The following is a 17,267-nucleotide window of genomic DNA, read 5'->3' as shown; positions in this document are numbered from 1 at the left end:
AGAGTTACTTTTCATGGCGCGTCCGAATTTCGTTTTGGAAATTACACGCGGATATAAACTACGGCCTAAACCTCGTTTTAGAAGTCGCCTCAAGGAGTTTGATGACCATTGTCCTAGGCTGCAGCCAAGTTTAGACCCGTGGCGAATCCCCCCCCCGTGAAACGTTCAACAGACACCGGCTACATGTTGGACTAATCTGGCCGTGAATACGCGGTGTCGGTCCGCAGCCAAAGAGCAGATGCTGTCTTTTGGAACGAATTAGGATCATTAATTTTCTTCTTCTTCAGTCCTACCACCAGACAGCGCCACGTGTCCTCCCGACACCACAAGATAAATGTTGGCCGTGTACTTGTCTTATTGAGATATGTTGTTTGTTTGCTTGTTTCGTGTATTCTCATCTCGGAGACTGAGTGGATGTTCAAAACGTATTGTCGTAGACTTTGTTTCGCCGGGCTGAGTGGCTCAGACGGTTAAGGCGCTGGCCTTCTAACCCCAACTTGGCAGGTTCGATCCTGGCTCAGTCCGGTGGTATTTGAAGGTGCTCAAATACGACAGCCTCGTGTCGGTAGATTTACTGGCACGTAAAAGAACTCCTTCGGGACTAAATTCCGGCACCTCGGCGTCTCCGAAGACCATAGCAGTAGTTAGTGGAACGTAAAACAAATAATATTCTTCTTCTTCTTTCTTTCTTTCTTCGTTATGCCCGTTTACAGAGCGCGTTGGAACTTGTTAGCTTGATGATGGTTTTCCTTTCTTCTTCTCCTCCCAAAATCTCTTCATGAACTCGCTATGCTGTTTCTTGCGTTCTTCCGTCCATTGTTTCCCTGCGGTTCTTTTAGCCTTTTCCGTGAACGTGTGCTTTGCAACCAGATTCCCAAAAGCCTTGCGATCCCTGATGACATCTTCTGTGATGTTCATTTCTTTTAAGTCCTGCTTTATTTCCTCAAACCAGCTTATTTTGACCTTCTTTGAATTAATTATACCAAGCAATCTTTTTGCATATCTAGTGTCGTCCATTCTACTGATGTGGCCATAGAATTTCAATCGTCTCCTGCGTACGGTATCGGTGAACTTGTCGATTGCTTTGTGTATTATTATTAGACTTTGTTCCCTAATCCCGCAGGTTGACTTGATCATCAAAGAGCATCGTCGTAAGTTGTTAAGATAAGTCATCATACTGGAAGCTATCCGAATTTTTAAGAACATAATTTAAAGTTTTGTTATTTTGTCATCCTAAGATCAGTTGAATCCTCAAAAAGTGTTGTCGTGGGTTGTATTATCCAGTATGTACCAGGTGTACGCAAAAGGTTTTGCCATTTTTTGTGGCAAAGAAAACACGCACTTCATCATCATCATCATCTGTTTACCCTCCAGGTTCGGCTTTTCCCTCGGACTCAGCGAGGGATCCCACCTCTACCGCCTCGAGGGCAGTGTCCTGGAGCTTCAGACTCTTGGTCGGGGATACAACTGGGGAGAATGACCAGTACCTCGCCCAGGCGGCCTCACCTGCTATGCTGAACAGGGGCCTTGTGGAGGGATGGGAAGATTGGAAGGGATAGGCAAGGAAGAGGGAAGGAAGCGGCCGTGGCCTTAAGTTAGGTACCATCCCGGCATTCGCCTGGAGGAGAAGTGGGAAACCACGGAAAACCACTTCCAGGATGGCTGAGGTGGGAATCGAACCCACCTCTACTCAGTTGACCTCCCGAGGCTGAGTGGACCCCGTTCCAGCCCTCGTACCACTTTTCAAAAATTTCGTGGCAGAGCCGGGAATCGAACCCGGGCCTCCGGGGGTGGCAGCTAATCACACTAACCACTACACCACAGAGGCGGACTAAACACGCACTTTTCAAGGGAAATTCATTTATTGTTTATTCTAAATATTGGCCTTCGGCTTCTACACACTTCACTCATCTCTCAGGTAAGTTATGAATACCATGCCAGAAAAACTGCTTTTCTTTTGCGGCAAACCATTCGTCGAGCCACTTTGCAACTTCTTTGAATTTGCTGAAGTGCTGCTCTGATGCGAAGAGATGATAGTCAGATGGCGCCAAGTCGGGGCAGTACGGCAGGTGCGGAAGGATGTCCCATCCAAGCGATTTCAAGGTGTCTTTCACTGGTTTTGCTGTGTGAGACAGCGCATTGTCGTGTAACAAAATCACTTTGCCATGCCTTCTGGCCCACTCCGGTCGTCTTTCGATCAATGCGTGTTTTAAATTAATCATTTATTGGCGATAGCGTTGAGTTTGATTTGGGTCATCAACCAGTATCCGCTGCAATTGCTCGTCTTCGCACTTTTGTGGTCTACCAGAGCGCGCACTGCCTTTCACATTAAAATCATCACGTTTAAATTGTCGAAACCATGTCTTACATGTTCTAATCGATGGAGCGTGTTCACCAGCAAACGATGACTTTCTACAGCCTTTTTCTTTTGATGAAATAAGTAAAGCAATGCGTGCCGCAAATGTTCTTTTTCAGGCACAAACGTCGACGTGATCACTGAACGATACAACACAGACGCTAGGGTTTGGCGGACTCAACTTTTGTATGTTGGTAGGTTGATGTCAGACGAACAAACTGACGTATGTGTCAAACTCATACGCTGAGTACTGTTCGCTGGCGCCATCTCTTAGTGACCGTAAAAGACTTATGTCTATCCCTTTGTCCCGTTTTTCCGTACGGGATGAGGTGAAGCAAAATGTCAGTGACATATTTTTTTAAAAATAGCTGTTCGGTTCTTCAGTCTACCGAAACTAACATTGAATAAATAAACCTACAAACTACTCGAAGAGGAAAACATATGGAAACAGAATTATAATAGAAAAAGAAACAATTTAATTAAAATAGGATGACAAGCTTTGTTCTTAAAAGAACATCATCAGATTCTATAAAATCACACTTAAATTATTTATACATATACTTATGAACATTTATGTTTATTTCTGTTTAAAGGTAGTGGTGGTGGTGTTGATTATTGTTTTAAGAGGAAGTACAACTAGACAATCATCCTCTATATAACACTAATCAGAGGGGAAAAAATGCGAAAAATGAAGATATAGGCTAAAGTACAACAAGGGCCACGAAGGGCGTGAAAGTGAAATACTCCCTAGCCCTCGCAAACCTAATAGCGTCGGGGTCGGAAAAAAACACGAGTTGACCAAGAGAGGTCGGATATGGTAGATGAAAGTGAGGAACCTGGCGCAAGTAAGTGAAAGCAATGCCAGCTAATGGCGGAGCTGTTGAGGATCCAACCAGCCTTCGGGCTGGGGACTGAAAAAAACACACACACACACATTTTTTGCAATATACAGTATGTTGCATACCACCAGAATGTTGTAATTAAACCTAACATAGTGAACAAATTTGGATCATATTTTAACGGTCTTTTTGCCACATTTTAGTTCATATTTTGGATGTTTTTAGATCTTTAAACAGGTCTTTTTCAGGCAATTTATTAGTCTTCAATTCCCGAGCCTTAGTGATTACTTTACATTTCACAGTAAAGATGAATTATTACGAAGGATTTTGCATTTGTGTAAATTTCTCGGAATCTATTTTTGGCGCTTGGTCAAGTGCTGTATAAATTAAGAGCATCCAAATTGACGAATATGTTTTACGGTCGGATGCCCTTCCTGACACCAACCTCGGTAGAGGAGCTAATGAAGATGAAATGGTCGATGGTGAACGAAATTGAGTAAGGAGGATGGAAGCAACTGACTCTGGATTTTGAATAAAAACTGTCCGGGAATTTTCCTAGAAGTGAAAATGACAACCCTGACTTTTTATGCCTCTTGAGCTTCCACGTGCCCCGCTTTAATGCGAGGACAAATGTAACTTTTCATAACAAAAAAGTCAGAACAACCGCTCACAAAAATTCCCCACTCTACAGGCTATGCAATGTCTACAACAGTGCAGTTCAGAAAAATAATTCTTTAGACTTCTGTGTACCTCTAGACCTGTTTTTACAACAATTCAGCATCTCCGCGAAAAATCTCTAATTTGTAATGATGATTTGAACCACAAAATGTATTATAAACATTGTACATTAAGCCCTATCCCATAAATGTAATTATAAGTGTCAGAACTAGAAGAAAATAATACGAGGCACGTCCAGAAAGTAAGTTCCGTTTTAATTTATCTCCGCTGCAGCGCTGCGATCGCAGTTCCGCACATGCACGTTAGACGCTCTGTATCAAGGAGAAGAAGCGTGTGCCATTTTGAGATCGCTGTCAGCCACGTACGCTTTGTTGTGCTTGTTTACAATGTCGGTGTTGATTGAAAATCCCGCCGCTTGTGAAATCAGATCTGTGATTCGTTTTCTGAATGCTAGGAAAGTGAAACCAATTGAAATTTATCGGCAAATTTGCGACGTTTACGGACAAAATGCGATGAGTGATTCAATGGTGAGAAGGTGGGTCCGACAGTTCAATGAAGGACGTAGTAACGTGCACGGTGAAAACGAAGTGGGCGTCCTTCTTTGGTTACAGAAGAACTGGTTCACGCGATTGATGACAAGATCCGGGAAAACCGCAGGTTTACAATTAGTGCTCTCGCTATGGAATTTCCCCAAATCTCACGATCACTAATTCATGAAATTGTTACCGAAAAACTGAAATTTTGTAAACTTTGCTCACGTTGGGTACCAAAGATTCTTACTGAGCAACACAAAACAAAACGTATGGGTAGTGCACTTTAGTTTTTGACCCGTTATAATGAAGGCGGCGAAGAATTTCTGACACAGATAGTCACAGGAGATGAAACTTGGGTTTCTTACGACACCCCTGAAAGTAAGCGGCAATCAATGGAATGGAGGCACACTTCATCCCCAGCAACGGTTAAGCCGAAACAAATCTTGACACCTCGAAAAATGATGTGCACAGTGTTCTGGGACTGCAAAGGCATTTTACTCATTGATTTCTTACCGCGTGGTCAAAGAATGAAAGCAGATGTTTATTGCGAGACACTTAGGAAATTGCGCCGCGCAATACAGAATAAGCGCCGAGGATTGCTGTCAAAAGGTGTTATTTTCCTTCACGACAACGCACGACCACACACTGCAAATGTGACGAAAAACCTCCTACAGGGATTTGACTGGGACGTGTTTGACCATCCTCCGTACAGCCCTGACCTCGCTCCTAGCAACTTTTATCTCACTATCTCAAGTCTTTCCTTGGCGGTCAACACTTCAACAGTGACGAAGAGCTGAAAGAAAATGTTTCCAACTGGTTGAAGACATAGGCGGCAAACTTCTATGAAGAAGGTATACAAAAACTTGTGCCCCGCTATGACAAATGCCTGCAAAATTTCGGCAGTTGTGTGGAAAAGTAGTTTAAGAGTTGTAGAATTTTGTGCAATAAATAATTTTTCTGTATCTGTACACAATTTAGTTTTATTACCAAACGGAACTTACTTTCTGGACGTACTTCGTAGTTTAGATATGAAATTACGATTTTTATTTTTTATTTTACTCTTTCATGTAAAGATTAAATTAGATTAGATGTGAACTACTGTTCCTTTCTCATTGTAAATATTATATTATCATAGTTTTGGTATTAGGTTATTAGACTAGTTTAGATACGAAATTATGATTTTTATCTACTTATTTCTTGTAAGGATTAGATGTGTAATATTATTTATTTCTCAACGTAAATATAATATTAGAATAGTTTAGATATTAGGTTATTATTACATAAAATCAGCTTCATGGTCCGTATCGCACTTCAATAGATTCACAATTAAGTATTTATTTATTTTCCACCTAGTCGATACAATGATTGCTTAAGGTCACTTCCTCTAAAGCATTACTTTGTCAATTTTATATATTTTTCATCTAAACAGTGTTATGTGGCTGAAGATGTTGATAATATACGAAACATGTACCACTTTTGACCATTAAAAATTGCCTTAAGCAATCATTGTATCGACTAGGTGGAAAATAAATAAATACTTAATTGTGAATATAGGTTATTAGACTGATTGAAGCATTAAAAAGAAACACGTGTAAACATCTGCCACTGTAATTGGGATTAGAAATCCTGTAGTGCGCAGTAAATAAATAAATAAATAAATAAATAAATAAATAAATAAATAAATAAATAAATAAATAAATAAATAAAAACCATTCTGAAGACAAGCGACAGCGGGGTTCTAAATACAGAGCTTGGCTCCAGAGCCATAGCGCTTTAATACGCGAAGCTGCTCCACTCGGTAGGTTTTGTTGCAAAGTCATGCTGGAGATTGCTTGGATGCTCACTGAGTGAGTTGGCTACGTGGTGTGGGTCTTGTTGCTCTCAGTTTGCATTTGAACCCCACTGTCAGCAGTCGTGAAGATGGTTTTCTGTAGTCTCGACACGATATGTTTGGATCGTTGTGACGTAAAACCGATCGAAAAAATAAAATAAATAAAAATGGTTGGATCCTCTTGGGATACCATCGTATGTTTTGTAAGGTAGCCATCCTGGAGGTTGGATGGTTTTCAAAACCCACCGTCGTATATTTTGCTTGGTAGTCATCATGGATGTTGCCTGAATCCTTAAAAGGCACCTTCGCAGGTTTCGTTAACTGATCATTATGATAGCTGTTTAGATACTCAAAATTTTCTTTTTACAATTTGTTTTGCGTCGCACCGACAAAAATAGGTCTTATGACGACGATGGGATAGGAAAGAGCTAGGTGTGGGAAGGAAGCGGCCGTGGCTTTGATTAACGTACAGTTGAGAGGTGTGACAATGCGAAACTAAGGAAAACTATCGTCAGGGCTGCCGACAGTAGGGTTCGAACTCACTATCTCCCGAATATAAGCTCACAGCTGCGCACCACTAACCGCACGGTCAATTCGCTTGGTGATACGAACAAATTAAAGTGTTAAGATTTTGTCAAGTCGTCTTCCAGGAGGCTGGTTAAATCCTCAAAAAAAAAAAAAAAAAAAAAAAAAAAAAAGAGAGAGAGTACCATCGTTCATTTTGTTTTGTATTTATCCCGAAGGTTGGTTGGATCCTCAAAATGCACCTGTATGTTTCGTGTGAAGTAGTCATTCTTGATGACGGTTACATCCTCAAAAGTTACGACTACATATTTTGTTATGTAGTCATCTGGGAAGTTGTTTGTATCTTCAAAATGTACCACAGATGATTTTGTAAGGTAGTTAGACTATCCTGGGGGTGGGTTGGATCTCCAAAATAGTATCATCGTAGACCTTGTTATGTAATAATCCTTGAATTTGGTTGAATGTTCGGGACATTTTGTCGTATGTTTTGATGATAGTTATCGAGATTGATGCTAAAAAATTCAGATTTTCTTCAGAATGTTCAATAGGCTATTTCAAGCAGAGCTCTGTGCTATAACTTAAAACAGGCAATTGAGTGGATTAAGAGTCACAATTGTAATGCACGTATATTGGACGATTTTCAGTCTGCTTTGAATGCATTTCAAGACAATTGCAGTTTATATCCGATTGCTGTTAATATAAGGCTACAACAAGCATATTTGCATGAATTGGGTTCGAGGCCACAACGGCACAGAAGAGAACGAGAGAGATGATGAACTCGCCACCCCCGACTCTCTGTTAGTATATGACAAGTGCCCTGTGCTATTTGTCAAAAAGGAACTGGAAAAGTTTGCGGAGAATATATGGAATAATCAATGGTTAACTAACTCAAGGGGTCAGATTACAAGGAATTTGTTCTTTCCGAAGATTCAGGATAGCCTGAAAAGTAGATTAACACATGACCATATTTTAACACAGTTTATGCCAGAACATGGAACATTTGGATGTTATTTTGAGAGGTTTAGAATTAATATCCAGAGGTCCTACACGTGTACCTGTAAAACACCACAAACTGTTTATCTTTTATTTGACTGTCCCATTTTTGAAAGAAGTAGACATGAATTAGTAATTCACTTCAATATGTGTGATATACAATATCAGGCACCTTTTATTGCTGTGTTTCAAAAACGTTGCTGTTGTAATGCGTTTATTAAATTTCTCCATTTTATTTACAAGTCGTCCTAGTTTTATGTTTTAGTTGTTATTTTATGTATTAATCTAGTTTTGTTATCTATAGACCTAATATAGGCTACTATGTAAAATAGAGTTTGAACTTGATAATTTCATAATAATAATAATATCTTGGAATTTTTCGATCCTCAAAAATTATATTTCAATTAGTTGCTTGCAATGCTATAAAGCATTCATTTAAAAACAACTAAATCCTAAAAGAAGTTAAAACTATACGTTCTGTGGAAAGCGTGTGGTTAATTTTTACATCTTACTATCTCTATAAATATATATTTTAAAACGGAATTAAATGGCAATACTCTGAGAACTAAAGCTATACATATTACTCATGTACAAAATGAATAAATGAATAAATAAAACGGGGTTAAAATTGTAACTACCTAATTTATTATTTCTAATTACAAAATCCACAAAAGCCTTCAGGCAAGCAACCCACTGTTGAGCTACGAATTTTAGGTAAATAAAACATAATAAAGTATGAGAATATATTCTTTATTTATTCCTAAAAATAGAATCCTTTCCTTAATCATCGTTATCCGGTCAATTAGAATAGCAGTTTCCCTTTTTTCTACCACTACGAGCGCTAATGTGAGTCAATGCAAAGTTTCATTTAAGCCCTTATAACTACATTCGGTGTGGACATTTTTTCAAAAATCAAGAAAATGCCTGAGGGTATTGAACTAAGCAACACATTACAGGAAGAACTATGTAAGTAACTTAATTTGGGTTTGAATAAAAAAGGAAACGAGGAAAGGAAGTGGGCGATTTTAGGCAGTTTTTCCGGAACTGCATTTAGGCCGGAAGTGATTTTTCGAAATTTGTTTTCTTGGTTTGATAGAGCTCTCCAAGGCTCACAATTTGAAACCTTTCCGGGCCCTTCTGCCCTTCAACTTTCAGCACAATTGAGCAAGTTGCTTAATTTTACGTTTTCGGTTGTGTGGGGACCTCTACTTTAATAATAATATAAGAAAATTTATTGGACTCCAACCTATTCAATACATTACAGGATGTTAACATTTTTAGTTTAACATCGTTAAAATGGAGACATGTTTCGCCCCCTATGTGGGGCATCATCAGTCATATCAAAGCACCTCAAAATTGCACCAGACGTCTGGTTGGGACTTATGAACATAATATGCGAGAGAGAGTAACACTTACATGGTCTTATTTTAGACGAAATAACAAATTGACTAGTTACACACAGTAAAATACGTTAGTGGTTCTTAACATTAAAACAAGGCCATCACATGTACAGTATAACAATGAAGGTAATTAAAGTCTATTTGATGTTGAGTTCGAAGGTAGTTTTGCATATTATATACAAACGTTGGAAGATAAAATACAATTTACAATTACTGTACACTTATTTATAATTGTTAAAATTGATGAGGAGAAACATTCCAATTTTGTCTATTCGTGATTTTGGCTCCAACCAAAATAATTCGCCCATTTTAACGATGTTTAACTAAAAATGTTAACATCCTGTAATGTATTGAATAGGTTGGAGTCCAATGAATTTTCTTATATTATTATTGAGATTCTTTCAATACGGAAAATAAAATGATTTTCATTACTTGTAATGACCTCTACTTTGTCTGCTAAGACATATTTTCACCATTAAAACAGCGTAGAAGTTTCATATGAATAACTCTATATTTTCTCTTTTTTATATGTACAGAAGAATTACGTTTTAAGCAGTATTTTTCCTCTTAAAATGTTGAAAATAACTGCGCTAACCCAGTAGGCTATCAATCACTTCCACGACTAAGTTTACTTCTTTAAGCTGTGGCAAGCCGCAATACCAGCAGAAATAAGCGGCAAAGGATATTAGAATTCTACTTACTGACAAGACATATCGCCACAAGCCCTCCCATCTTATAGGTAGGTCCCTCCCGCTACATCCTAGACTTGCTCACGGCCAATTGAACACCACCTCATTGTAAGCTGTTCCGCATCGCTTGTCATGGCCTCCATAAAGCACGCTATCTGTAGCGTCATCACGCTCCATTTCCCTCCACCACGATTTACTGCCGACGACGATTTTAAATAGCTAGGGATGGCTTCCATACTTATTCATATACATTCTACACTTGTTGACATCAGGATTACTTCTCCTTTTAGATTTACATATAATTGTGATTCATATTCGTAATAATATCTCTTAGAGATTTATTTCATCCTGTCAGAACTATCATGGACATATTTTCACGTAGCACTTGTACGCTTACGTTATAATATTGATAGGATTGCTGGTGGGTGTACTATCTGGTGCATGCCAATGCTTTAGGAAGTCCTTGTTGGTGCCATAAAACTCAATATTGAAAACATCTTAGGGATATAAGCTACGAATTTTAGGTAAATAAAATGTAATAAAGTATGATATTTTTCTTTATTTATCCCTAAAAATTACAATCCTTTTCTTAATCATCGTTATCCGGTCGAGGTAAGGCTTTTTGCGGATGATGTTATTTTGTATAGACTAAGAAATAATAAGGATGGTAATATAGTAAGTGAGATTGAATCAAGGTGCCGTAAAGCTAATGCAGTGAGCTCGCAGCTGCGATCGACTGTATTCTGTAAGAAGGAAGTCAGCTCCCAGACGAAACTATCTTTATATCGGTCTGTTTTCAGACCAACTTTGCTTTACGGGAGCGAAAGCTGGGTGGACTCAGGATATCTTATTCATAAGTTAGAAGTAACAGACATGAAAGTAGCAAGAATGATTGCTGGTACAAACAGGTGGGAACAATGGCAGGAGGGCACTCGGAATGAAGAAATAAAGGCTAATTTAGGAATGAACTCGATGGATGAAGCTGTACGCATAAACCGGCTTCGGTGGTGGGGTCATGTGAGGCGAATGGAGGAGGATAGGTTACCTAGGAGAATAATGGACTCTGCTATGGAGGGTAAGAGAAGTAGAGGTAGACCAAGACGACGATGGTTAGACTCGGTTTCTAACGATTTAAAGATAAGAGGTATAGAACTAAATGAGGCCACAACACTAGTTGCAAATCGAGGATTGTGGCGACGTTTAGTAAATTCACAGAGGCTTGCAGACTGAACGCTGAAAGGCATAACAGTCTATAATGATAATGTATGTATGTATGTATGTAAGAAATAAGTTACAGCTCAGTGGTAGAGCCAGAGGGGTCTCTACGCTTCAGAGAGACTGACAATGAATAAAAAGGGTGAGCTTCAAGATCTCGAAAAAAAAGGAGAGGAGAATCTTAAGGAAAATTTTAGGACCACAGAAAAATGCTGATGGGGAGTGGAGGAATAGGAAAAAATGATGACCTCTATAAATACACCGAAAAAATCACTGTCACCATGCGAAAGCGAAGGCTAAAATTCTATGGGCATCTAGAAAGAATGGATGAGAAACGGTAACTAAGAAAATATTCAAGTACATCACTGGACTAAAAGCTTCGACGAAGTGGGTGGAAGAGGTAAAAAGAGATGCAATAGAAAGTGGACTTACAGTGGGTATGGTTCACAACAGAAAAGAATTTAGAAGTCGAGTGGACAGCATCAAAACATTCCAGGAGAAACCACCAAAATGTAGACCCAAACTGGTCATATCTGAGAAAGAAAGGAAAATGAGAAGTGAAAGAATGAAGCGGTTCTGGGAGGAGGAGGAGGAGGAGGAGGAGGAGGAGGAGGAGGAGGAGGAGAAGAAGAAGAAGAAGAAGAAGAAGAAGAAGAAGAAGAAGAAGAAGAAGAAGAGAAAGCCTTAAGTTCAATGCGGTCCATAGGCGGCCAAATTCGGAAACAAGAAGAAATAAGTTACAAGATTGTGAGCAACTGCAACGTGACCTCGATAATCTTGTGAGATGGACAGCAGGGAATGGTATGTTGATAAACGGGGTTAAAAGTCAGGTTGTGAGTTTCACAAATAGGAAAAGTCCTCTCAGTTTTAATTACATTGTTGATGGGGTGAAAGTTTCTTTTGGGGATCATTGTAAGTATCTAGGTGTTAATATAAGGAAAGGTCTTCATTGGGGTAATCTCACATAAATGGGATTATAAGTAAAGGGTACAGATCTCTGCACATGGTTTGAAAACATGTCCACACCGAATGTAGTTATAAGTTATGGTTAGTAGACGAATAGAGCGACTGCCCTAAATGCAGATCAGTATTAGCCTAATTGATTGATTGATTGATTGATTGATTGATTGATTGATGTAAACGAGAGGGCATATAAATCTCTGGTAAGACCCTAACTAGAGTATGGTTCCAGTGTATGGGACCTTCACCAGGATTACCTGATTCAAGAACAGGAAATAATCCAGAGAAAAGCATCTCGATTTGTTCTGGCTGATTTCCGACACAAGATTAGCGTTACAAAAATGTTGCAAAGTTTGGGCTGGGAAGATTTGGGAGAAAGAAGACGAGCTGCTCGACTAAGTGGTATTTTCCGAGCTGTCAGCAGAGAGATAGCGTGAAATAACATTCGTAGACGAATAAGTTTTAGTGGCGTCTTTAAAAGTAGGAAAGATCCCAATATGAAGATAAAGTTGGAATTTAAGAGGACAAACTGGGGCAAATGCACTGACTGACAGAGCAAATGCAACACCAAGAAGGAGTGGTTCGAAAGGGATGAAAGTTGGGAAAAAAACAGAGACGGCACGGACGAATAATTGATGTTTATTTCAAACCGATATGCAGGTTACACAATGCGCACGGCATCGACTCAGTAGGATGTAGGACCACCGCGAGCGGCGATGCACGCGGAAACACGTCGAGGTACAGAGTCAATAAGAGTGCGGATGGTGTCCTGAGGGATGGTTCTCCATTCTCTGTCAACCATTTGCCACAGTTGGTCGTCCGTACGAGGCTGGGGCAGAGTTTGCAAACGGCGTCCAATGAGATCCCACACGTGTTCGATTGGTGAGAGATCCGGAGAGTACGCTCGCCACGAAAGCATCTGTACACCTCGTAGAGCCTGTTGGGAGATGCGAGCAGTGTGTGGGCGGGCATTATCCTGCTGAAACAGAGCATTGGGCAGCCCCTGAAGGTACGGGAGTGCCACCGGCCGCAGCACATGCTGTACGTAGCGGTGGGCATTTAACGTGCCTTGAATACGCACTAGAGGTGACGTGGAATCATACGCAATAGCGCCCCAAACCATGATGCCGCGTTGTCTAGCGGTAGGGCGCTCCACAGTTACTGCCGGATTTGACCTTTCTCCACGCCGACGCCACACTCGTCTGCGGTGACTATCACTGACAGAACAGAAGCGTGACTCATCGGAGAACACGACGTTCCGCCATTCCCTCATCCAAGTCGCTCTAGCCCGGCACCATGCCAGGCGTGCACGTCTATGCTGTGGAGTCAATGGTAGTCTTCTGAGCGGACGCCGGGAGTGCAGGCCTCCTTCACCCAATCAACGGGAAATTGTTCTGGTCGATATTGGAACAGCCAGGGTGTCTTGCACATGCTGAAGAATGGCGGTTGACGTGGCGTGCGAGGCTGCCACCGCTTGGCGGCGGATGCGCCGATCCTCGCGTGCTGACGTCACTCGGGCTGCGCCTGGACCCCTCGCACGTGCCACATGTCCCTGCGCCAACCATCTTCGCCACAGGCGCTGCACCGTGGACACATCCCTATGGGTATCGGCTGCGATTTGACGAAGCGACCAACCTGCCCTTCTCAGCCCGATCACCATACCCCTCGTAAAGTCGTCTGTCTGCTGGAAATGCCTCCGTTGACGGCGGCCTGGCATTCTTAGCTATACACGTGTCCTGTGGCACACGACAACAGGTTCTATAATGACTGTCGGCTGAGAAATCACGGTACGAAGTGGGCCATTCGCCAACGCCGTGTCCCATTTATCGTTCGCTACGTGCGCAGCACAGCGGCGCATTTCACATCCTGAGCATACCTCAGTGACGTCAGTCTACCCTGCAATTGGCATAAAGTTCTGACCACTCCTTCTTGGTGTTGCATTTGCTCTGTCAGTCAGTGTATTAATTTGTAGGAAGGATAAGTAGGGATTGGAATAACTTACCAAGGGAGATTATCAATAAATTTCCAATTTCTTTGAAATCATTTAAGAAAAGGCTAGGAAAACAACAGATAGGGAATCTGCCACCTGGGTGACTGCCCTAAATGCAGATCAGTATTGATTGATTGATTGATTGATTGATTGATTAGATTATCAGTTAGCCCTTTTGTACCACTACGAGCACTAATGTGAGTCAATGCAGAGTTTTACTTAAGCCTTTATAACTACATTCCGTGTGGACATTTTTCAACAATTCAAAAAGCACCTGAGGGTATTGAACCAAGGAACACATTACAGAAAGAAGTATGTAAATAAGTTAATTTTGCTGGGATTTGAATAAAACGAATAATAAACCGAGCGCTTTTAGATTCTTTTGCGGAACTGCATTTAGGCCGAAAGTGATTATCGAATTTTTTTTTCAGCTTGGTTGAGCTGCACAAGACTCATAATTTGAAACCCTTCCGGGCCCTCAACTTTCGGCACAATTGAGGAAATTGCTTAATTTTACGTTTTTTATCTGCTAAGAAATGTCTTCAACATGTAAACGTCTATTAACTCGTACAACATGTTGGTCAGACCGGAACTGGAATACGCGAGCGTGCTGTGGAGCCCCAGGTATCAACTTGATAAGGTAAGGTAAGGTTGTATTCTGCCCGAAGGCAGGTCCGAACCTCCGCAGAGGAGTTTACGTACGGTAGGGTGGCCAGTTCATTTCCACTCCTCCATTCTCTTACCCCCACCAACAGCGCGTGGCAACCCACCAAAATCTTGACCACGCCCAATATTGCTTAACTTCGACGATCTCACGGGATCCGGTGTTTCAACATGGCTACGGCCGTTGGCTATCAGCTTGGAAGGGTGCAAAAGGAATACCTGTAATATTTACATTTTAAAAGAACATCTCGTTATCCACATATGGTTTCGTACAACTAGCTTCTGCTAAATCTACAAATGGAGAGTTTGGAAGACAGAAAGATGCGGCAAAGTTCGTTTACAAAACAATATATTCGCAAATTGATAATCCCGAATTTTTTTCCCTCTTGAATTTCCATGTACCGGCCCCAAATTCAAGATTTAATTTAACATTTTTCTTCTTCTTAATCTGATTACCCTCCAGGGTTGGTTTTTCCCTAGGATTCAGCAAGGGATCCCACCTCTACCGCCTCAAGGACAGTGTCCTGGAGTTTCAGACTCTGGGTCGGGGGATACAACTGTGGAGGATGACCAGTACCTCGCCCAGGCAGCCTCACCTCCTATGCTGAACAGGGCCTTGGTGGGGGATGGGAGGAGGGTTGGAAGAGATATACAAGAAAGAGGGAAGGAAGCGGCCGTGGCCGTAAGTTAGGTACCATCCCGGCATTTGCCTGGAGGAGAAGTGGGAAGCCACGAAAAACCACTTCCAGGATGGCTGAGGTGGGAATCGAAGCTACCTCTACTCAGTTGACCTCCCGAGGCTGAGTAGACCCCGTTCCAGCCCTCGTACCACTTTTCAAATATCGTGGCAGAGCCGGGAATCGAACCTGGGCCTCCGGGGGTGGCAGCTAATCACACTAACCAGTACACCACAGAGGCTGACCTGAATTTCTTTCCCTCTTGAATTTCCATGTGCCGGCCCCAAATTCAAGATTTAATTTAACATTTTTAAATAACAAATTTAGAACATTTGGCCATCAAAATTCACAACTTTGATGTTTATATAGTATCTATAACAGTCCATTTCTCTTGACGCCATTACACACATGACAGTATTGTTGAATGAATTCACAGCTTACACTGACAGATAATACTTCATGACAAAACACTGTATGTACAGAATGAATCACCTAAATCTTGCACTCCAAATATTTTAGAAATGGAAGGTGCCATTGATTTCCAGTTTCCACAGAAATAAAGTGTTACCAAGGGCTGATAATTGTAGTCCATACACAGATTTTAATAATTGAGGGGAGGTTTCACAGAACTTAACATCTACTGCCAACGTTTTTTTATTTACTAAAGTGAACATCTACACTGCACTTAATGAAACTTGAACACTTCCCCCATAAGGAGGTTGACCATGAAGACAAAGTCTACTAAATAGCCTACATTTATGACTATAAATAATTTCTCAGCATGGATAGTGAACCTTTCAAGGCTTTGAGAACCACATTTTTCGTCAACGACTCTGATAGTTTGAATCTTGAGCGGAATTCTTTGAAGAATGTAGTAATTGTTCCTCTTGCACCGACCATGACCTCAATGTTATCCAGTCCGTATTCACGTTGGTAGAAGATGGTTCGTAGATGGTTTTCTTTTCCTCGTGTACTTTACTGGGCTGGTTAGCGTGCGATTCAAACCGAACCGTAGGATCAATAGTAATATATCCATTGTTATTCTTGTGGCGTACACGGAAGATGCCTCCACGAAGATTGTACAGACAATCGGGCGTACCCTGGGCAACGTTGAGGAATCCTCAGTGGCTGATTCTTCCATCACCGAAACATTAACTTATTAGTTATTATGAACTACAAACGGCATTTTTCAATGCCAGCTTTAGTAACAATCTCAATTAATATAGAGGGAATTTCACCAGAGAAGGAAGACTTATTATCTGACATTTGCACAAAACATAATTGTGATATCTTACTGGTTAAGGAGACACATAGGGGGTAAAATGATCGCCGACCAAAGGTGAACGGAATGAAACTTGTCCTGAAAGACCTAATGAACAATATGGGAGTGCAGTTTTCATTAAACAGGGCACCAACATTTTATCTGCAGACTTGACCTGTGTAGATGACATTGAAATCCTGACCGTTGAAATTAAATCCTGCACTATCACATCTATCTATAAGCCACCAAATAAAGAATATAAATTTACAGAAACTTGCAATTTCCATTCTCAACCAACAAAGCTAGTCATCGGTGATTTCAATTGTCATATTAGGTCTTGGGGATACAAAGAGACTGATACAAATGGCCAAAATTTAGAAGAATGGGCCGAATGCATGGGTCTTAAACTAATATATAACCTAAAGTTACCCCAATCCTATAACAGTGGTCGATGGAGGCGAGGTTACAACCCAGACAACATTTTTGTCACAGAACACATTGCTCAACAAACCAAGAAACAAATTGCAGATCCATTTCCAAGAACACAGCATCGAGCTCTTATATGTACCGTACAGGCAGTTGTTAAACCAGAGAAAGTTATGTTTAAAAGACAGTTCAACTTCAAAAAAGTTCAGTGGAATACTTTCTCTCAAAATC

This window comes from Anabrus simplex, chromosome 12 (assembly GCF_040414725.1).
Source record: "Anabrus simplex isolate iqAnaSimp1 chromosome 12, ASM4041472v1, whole genome shotgun sequence".
NCBI classification, from domain to species: domain Eukaryota; kingdom Metazoa; phylum Arthropoda; class Insecta; order Orthoptera; family Tettigoniidae; genus Anabrus; species Anabrus simplex.
Note: the sequence above shows the minus strand (reverse complement) of the source record.